Source organism: Vulpes lagopus, chromosome 11 (assembly GCF_018345385.1).
Source record: "Vulpes lagopus strain Blue_001 chromosome 11, ASM1834538v1, whole genome shotgun sequence".
NCBI classification, from domain to species: domain Eukaryota; kingdom Metazoa; phylum Chordata; class Mammalia; order Carnivora; family Canidae; genus Vulpes; species Vulpes lagopus.
Genome location: NC_054834.1, coordinates 32,124,180 through 32,130,976, shown reverse-complemented (window position 1 = coordinate 32,130,976; position 6,797 = coordinate 32,124,180). Strand labels below are relative to the sequence as shown.

Below are 6,797 nucleotides of genomic sequence, written 5' to 3'. Positions count from 1 at the left end.
ATGTAAAGGTAGAAGAATTTTCCCTGTTTTTCAAAGGGGGAGACTAGAGTCCAGATGAGTGAAGTAACCAACCCAATATCACATTGCTTATGAGAGGAGAACGAGGATGAGGCCTCCAGATACCTCAGCCATGCTCTTGCCATATTACCTCTCTTGCATCTCATTCACCAAATATATGAGTAAGAGGGCACTCACTCATGGGGCTAAATTCAAAAGACTGAGTATGTTTCCTTAAAATCCTCTGCTTTTCTGGCCATGCATGGAAAAGAAAAACAAAAGTTCTGATGAATATCATAAAAAGCCAGTGGTGAGTTTGGGGGGATAAGCTTATGGGTAAGAACGCTTTTGAAGGAAAGTTGCCGGAGTGATGGCATCTGTGATGTTTCCCAAGTCAGATACATTTGAGACCATGACTTCATATAGAAAAAGAAATTTCTAATAATTTTCTCCTTATAAATAAAGAATTATCATGAGCTCTTCATTAGGAATATCCTTTAGTGAATTAATCATTTTCAAAGTGACCTTTGAAGCACTCTGGTGGCTGCTTTTGGGAAATCCAATAGGGTCATGAGGCTACCAATGGCACACTTTGTTCTGATTTTCACACAAAAGTAGCCGCCTCCAGGACCTGGGCTCAAAATAGAAGGAATGACCTGTGTTTTTCTGGCCTAACCCTTGGATCCTAAAAAAAAAAAAAAAAAAAAAAAAATGTGTTGAAAGAATCTTTCTTTTAGCAATACACTTTTTAGAAATAAATTTTTGAGACAGTCCACGTCCTTGATCATTGCCAGGGAGATAACATAAGTAAAAGTGTGGTGATGCCCAGGTAGCTGTGGATGCCATGTGTATGTTGCAGAATCTGTGGGTTGATGCAAGGCCCCTGCATCTTGTTTCCAAGGGCTGCTGCTTTAGCTTTTGGCCACTGAGAATCACCATTAGAGACAAGTCATTTTTTGGATGTAGATTAGGAGTTGCAGGAAGCAGAAATCTTGGAGACAGGGAAGAAGAGCAGTAGCTGGTCCTTAGTAGGCAGTGGCTAAGGGATATTGATGCAGATGAAGACAGCAAAATGGGGAAGGGAGGGACTCTACTACAGCAGGAGTCATCGTCGGCCAGCCCCATTCTCCAGGTGCCTCTTCCTTTCCAGCTCACACCCAGGCCTAGTCTCTAATTTGGCTCATCAATATGCTGTCATCATTAACATCATCTGCACTATCAAGCTTCAAATGTTGATAAAAATAAATTGCTGCTTATAAGTCAGCTTTGTTAACACATTAGGAAGCCGGGGGAAAGCTTTTAGCCTGTTTGCATATGTCAGTGACAGACGCCAAAATAAGCCCTTGGCTCAGTGCTCTGAGGCCTAGAGAAATCCTGGTGGGCCTAAGAAATTAGAACAAAGCCCTAAGTTCAATGACAAATCCCAAATCTTTCCTCTAAACTTTCTATTTCCTTTTTGTATGATATTCCTGTCCACGCACACCAAACTCTCAGATTGCTTTCTCTGGTGATGATGATGAGGAGGAGGATGGTGGTGGCATTTAAATATAACTTGGTGTCCACCTTGTCTCTGCCAATGCATGAGCATCCTGGGAGAAGTTAGATATGTATACGTGATGCTTATTGAGGTCCAAATAAATACATAAAAGTGCATGTAGATATAAAACTCAATGAATTTTCACAAATGCAACATATCTATGTAACTAACACCAGATTCAAACAACAACTACATTACTGGCACCCAGAAGCCAATACCTTGCTCCTTGTAGGTCATGAGAACCTCCAAGGTGGCCACCATTTCACTCTGTATAATATGTACTTCATAAAAATTGCACTCTACAGCATGTATGTTTTGTGTCTGACTTTTTCCCCTCAACATGAGGTTTATGAGATTTGTTGTTCTATGTGGTTTTTGGTTATTCATTCTCATTGCTGTGTAGAGTTTTATTGTGTGAATATACCATAAGGTGCTTACCCTATCGAATGTTGATGAGTATTTGGCCGATTTCCATTTTTTCCCTTTTGAGGGGACTATTTTTTTTTAATTTTTTTTATTATTTATTTATGATAGTCATACAGAGAGAGAGAGAGAGAGGCAGAGACACAGGCAGAGGGAGAAGCAGGCTCCATGCACCGGGAGCCCGACGTGGGATTCGATCCCGGGTCTCCAGGATCGCGCCCTGGGCCAAAGGCAGGCGCCAAACCGCTGCGCCACCCAGGGATCCCTTGAGGGGACTATTAAGCAAAGTACTGCTGTGAGGATTCTTAAAAAATTTTGGGTGAAAATAAGCACCCATCACTTTTGTTTTATGCTTATTGATGGAACTGCTGGGTCACTGGGGGTGTATGTGCTCAGCTTGAGTAGATGCTTACAGCTTTCCAGAATGAAAAGACTGTTTGACATTAAATTCAGCACTAAACAGAGCTCCATTTGCTTCACATCTTCCCAACACTTAGGGTCTTCTATGTTAGCTATTTCAGGGGGTGTGTTCTGTTTAGATATTTTGCCCATTTTTCTATTGAAATGACTTTTTTTCTTTACTAATTTGTAGGTGTTCTTTATCTGATCTGAGTCATTTGTCAGATGTAAGTATTGTAAATATTTTCTTCCATCCCATGGGCTGACTTTTAACTATCTTAATGGAGTCCTTTGACAAAATAAGAATTTTTAAAATACTTTATAGGGAACTTACTACTGAGAGGCTTAAGACACTTCACTTGGCTCTCCAGAGAAAGACACAGACTCTGTGTAGCCCGCCTGTAGAAGTAGAAGACAGAGCTTAATAATTTAGATAAGATAGCTAATAATGATGATGATGATGATATCAATCCTAGACTGATTGCTTATTGCATGTCTAGAGATTATGATTCATACATGGTCAAAGTTGAAACTTCCAACATCCCCATCAGATAAAAGCATTATTATCAGCCTCATTTTCAGACAGGAGATTGTGGCACAGAAAAGTAAAGTGACTTCAAACCCAGTGCAGCCTGTTCTAAACTTCTGCTCTTTTTTATTTTTAAAGATTTATTTATTTATCCATGAGAGACACAGACTGAGAGAGAGAGAGAGAGAGAGAGGCAGAGGGAGAAGCAGGCTCCTCGCAAAGAGCCTGATGTGGGACTTGATCCCAGATACCGGGATCATGACCTGAGCTGAAGGCAGGCACCCAACCGCTGAGCCACCCAGGTGTCCCTAAACTTCTGCTCTTGACCATGATGGTACACTATTTTTGTCAAGCTCACTTTAAAGCCTAAAATTAATAACATTTTCTATTTAATAAGGACCTAGTCTAGCTAAATCTGGCCCCACAAGGTTTCTGGGTCAGAAGGAGGAGAGGCATTTGGGAACCAGTGAACAATCGTGGAAGGCGGTCTGATCTCATGCTTAACCCTGGGCAAGACCCCTTCAGTTGGGGACAAGGATTCGAGAGGGATTCATTGAGAGCTGTTGGCCACCAGCATCCCCAGAAGCTGGGAAAACAAGTGCTTTGGTCCTGGGTGGGGGTACTGAGGGCTGCTGCATGGTACACAGTCCATTTCTTCTGCTGTCTGTACTCCCTTGCTTCATATATTAAGTTCTGAGAAAAGCTCCACCAGGATTTTGTCAGGTCTCTTCTGATAGAAACTTTTTAGAGGAAGGTTAGTGCCATAAACCACAGGCCCTGCCACAGCAATTTGTCTTGAAGCTACAGTCTCCACTCGTCATCTTCCTCTTCCATGCATCCCCTCAGCCCCTTCTAGAGATCCTTCACCCTTTATTTGTGCCTCTGTTAGTGAGTAGGGCTTACCTGTTATAATAACCCAGACCCTTATCCTGTTTCCATCCATGAGCAGGGGATCCAGTTCTGAAATCCCATAGTAGAGTTTCTCAGGATACTCCTGGTACCAACTGTTTGCAGGTTAGGTTCCCTGAGAAATAGAGGTCTGGGATGAAAGTGAGCATGCAGGAAAATGCTCTTGCCGTGATCACACGAGAGGGAGTAAATGAAGCATCATGGTCAAAAGGAGAAGTTGAACTGCAGAGCAGTTGTAATAAAGCCCCTAACCAATCCTACAGGAAGTTCTGGAGTTGGATGGTCCTTTAAAGTTATCCCCACATCAACCAGTCACTAGATATGGCCTGGCCCCAGTGGGGACACTGCTCTGTTCATCTGAGAGCTGCCGACCAACATTTGCAAGTGCTTCAGTGCTGGGGGAAGCCATCTGGGCAGACCACCCTGACATCCACTACAAAGATTAATGCCTTAGAGCTGAGTTACAGTCGTTCAGAAGAATAACATTTGCACTGGAAATTGTCGGGGGGTGGGGGTGACTAGGTGACGGGCACCGAGGTGGGCACTTGATGGGATGAGCACTGGGTGTTATTCTATATGTTGGCAAATTGAACACCAATAAAAAATAAATTTGTAAGTAAAAAAAATAAAATAAAATAAAATAAAATAAAATAAAATAAAATAAAATAAAGTAAAATAAAATAAAATAAAGAAATTGTTGGGTGGCATTGGGAAGAGCAGCTTCCGGAAGGGATTTGGGGCTTACGTAGGTGGAGAGATACTTCCTTACTACGAGATTTCATCAGTTATAATCATCAAGATGTCAGTAATTATAAGATGGATTCCAATTTTATTATAAATTTATATATTACTGAAGCAATAAAAAATAACATCAATTAAATGATGAAATACAATGTCACATGTAAGAAGCATCTCAAGTTCAGAGTTGGGATGTGAATACACATGAATAAAACCTCCTGCATCTTAGAATTAATGATATATGGTAAGTGTTAATGTGCCTCCTCCCCTCAAACATACACACACAAGCACTCACAAGATAATTCAGTGCTTCCCATGGCGTTGGTGGACATTGCCAAAATGGCAGTGAAGAAGGAAAGGTAGGCTTGTTGGCGTCACCATTCTCAGTTGAAGTGCCCAGATAAAGCTTCAGTTGTGTGCTGCTTTTGCTGCCTTACACCGCACCTTGTATCTAGGTATATGGGGGGCAAGCAGCAGGCACGTCCCATTGGGTGACCAGTGGTTGTTGTTCACAGGAAGGAGAAACATTCAGGGAAAATACTCAGGCCAGAAGAGACCACACTCGCCCACTCAAGAACCTTACTCTGATCAAAGTTGGTTGTGTCTGCCTCTCCCATACTTTCACCCTAGGAGAGTAACAAGGATAAAGGGAGCTTTCATTCTCTCCCCTAACCCACCCCGTTTTCCCTGTCATCTCTAATGCCATGAGGACCAGCAGAGGGAAGAAATAAAGAGAGTATTGAGGAAGCATGATGTTCACCACTTCAAAGAAGGTTCCATTCATTCTCTCTCAGCCTACCTACACCTCAGGCTCTACCCTCCCACCCTCTCCCACTCACCCTACATTGAACAGTTCTTTCTCCAACCATCCAAACAGTTCTTGCAATGCCGCCTCCTTCATGTAACCTTATCCAATGACTTGAAAGAGGAGTGACCTCCTAGATCTCTTCCTTTCTAAACTCCCACAGGGTGCTCTTCACTCGCATTTCCCACTTAAATACACTGGCGTCTTCACCTGAGCAATTATGGACTTTGTTTTATTGCAGCATTTGCCTTGGGCATATCCCTTACTGGCTAGCACATGACCACTGTGTTCCTCTCCCACACTGCCAACGATGCAGAGAAAGAACTTGGTGGTGGAGAGCGGGTCGCAGACAGGGAGCCTCTAACCAGCCACTGCAGCTGCTGGTGGTGAAGAGTCGCAGATGGAAGATGTACAGTGAGGTCTCTAAGTGATTCCAAGGGGTGGATCTTAGATAAGGCAGCAGGGTTTTCCCAGCAGCCCTGGAGGGTGGGGCGATGCTCTGCTCAGGGCTGCTCAGATGGTTCAGAGACGCTGGGGAGAACATGAGAGCATCAGCCTTCATCAGGCACTAGAGGGCGCCATAGTCTTGAGTGACTGAAGCATTTGTCTCTAAGCCTCACCTTGAAGCCCCAAGAAAGGGAAGCCCCAAAAGTCTCAAGTCCCAGAGCTGCACTGGACCTTAGGCCATCAACCAGCCTTAGCGCATGCCTGGACTTTTGGATGGACCATTCCAAAATGTGCAATGGACCAGAATGTATGTCACTGCTGGAGATTTTCAAAGGCAATACCACCCTGATTAAAAAAACATATCTTTGGGGCGCCTGGGTGGCTCAGTGGGTTAAGTGTCTGCCTTTGGCTCAGGTCCTGATCCCCGGGTCCTGGGATGGAGCCCACACCAGGCTCCCTACTCAGTGGGAAGCCTGTTTCTCCCCCTCCTTCTGCTGCTTGCCCTGGTTAAGCTCTCTTGCTCTGTCAAATCAATCAATCTTTTAAAAAATCTATCTTTAACAATAATAAAAGTTACCTATTTACATACTGTTTACTCTATGCCAAGCACTGTTGTAAGCACCTATATGCATTAGCCTATTTAATTTCCCCAATAACCCTAAAAGGTTATATATAATGTACAATTAGAAAATGTAGGCAGAAATGTCCAGAGATTTGCCCAAGATCACGCAGCTAATAAGTGGAGGGGCCAGGATGCAAATCCAGGAATCCATCCTGGAGAACTACTCATAGAGATTATAGTCAACAATACTGACTGTAACAATAATGCAATTGGAGTTGGCTCTTGAACAACACCTGTTTGAATTGCCCAGGTCCACCTCTAGGCAGGTTTTTCTTTTCAATAAATACAGTACACCACTATAAATATACTTTTCCCATAGTTTGGCTATTGTGGATATTGCTGCTATAAACATTGGGGTGCAAGTGCCCCTTCGGATCACTACATTTATATC

At 43.1% G+C, this 6,797-nt stretch overlaps 1 long non-coding RNA gene across 1 annotated transcript; it reads right to left on the bottom strand.

Moving 5' to 3' along the window:
• Positions 1 to 594: 594 nt before the first annotated feature.
• LOC121471962 lies at positions 595 to 5,487 on the bottom strand. Its single transcript, XR_005982740.1, has 3 exons — positions 5,372 to 5,487; positions 3,789 to 3,909; positions 595 to 682 (listed from the first exon to the last, which is right to left on the bottom strand). It is a non-coding gene; the product is annotated as an uncharacterized LOC121471962 (long non-coding RNA).
• Between the last annotated feature and the right edge of the window lie 1,310 nt (positions 5,488 to 6,797).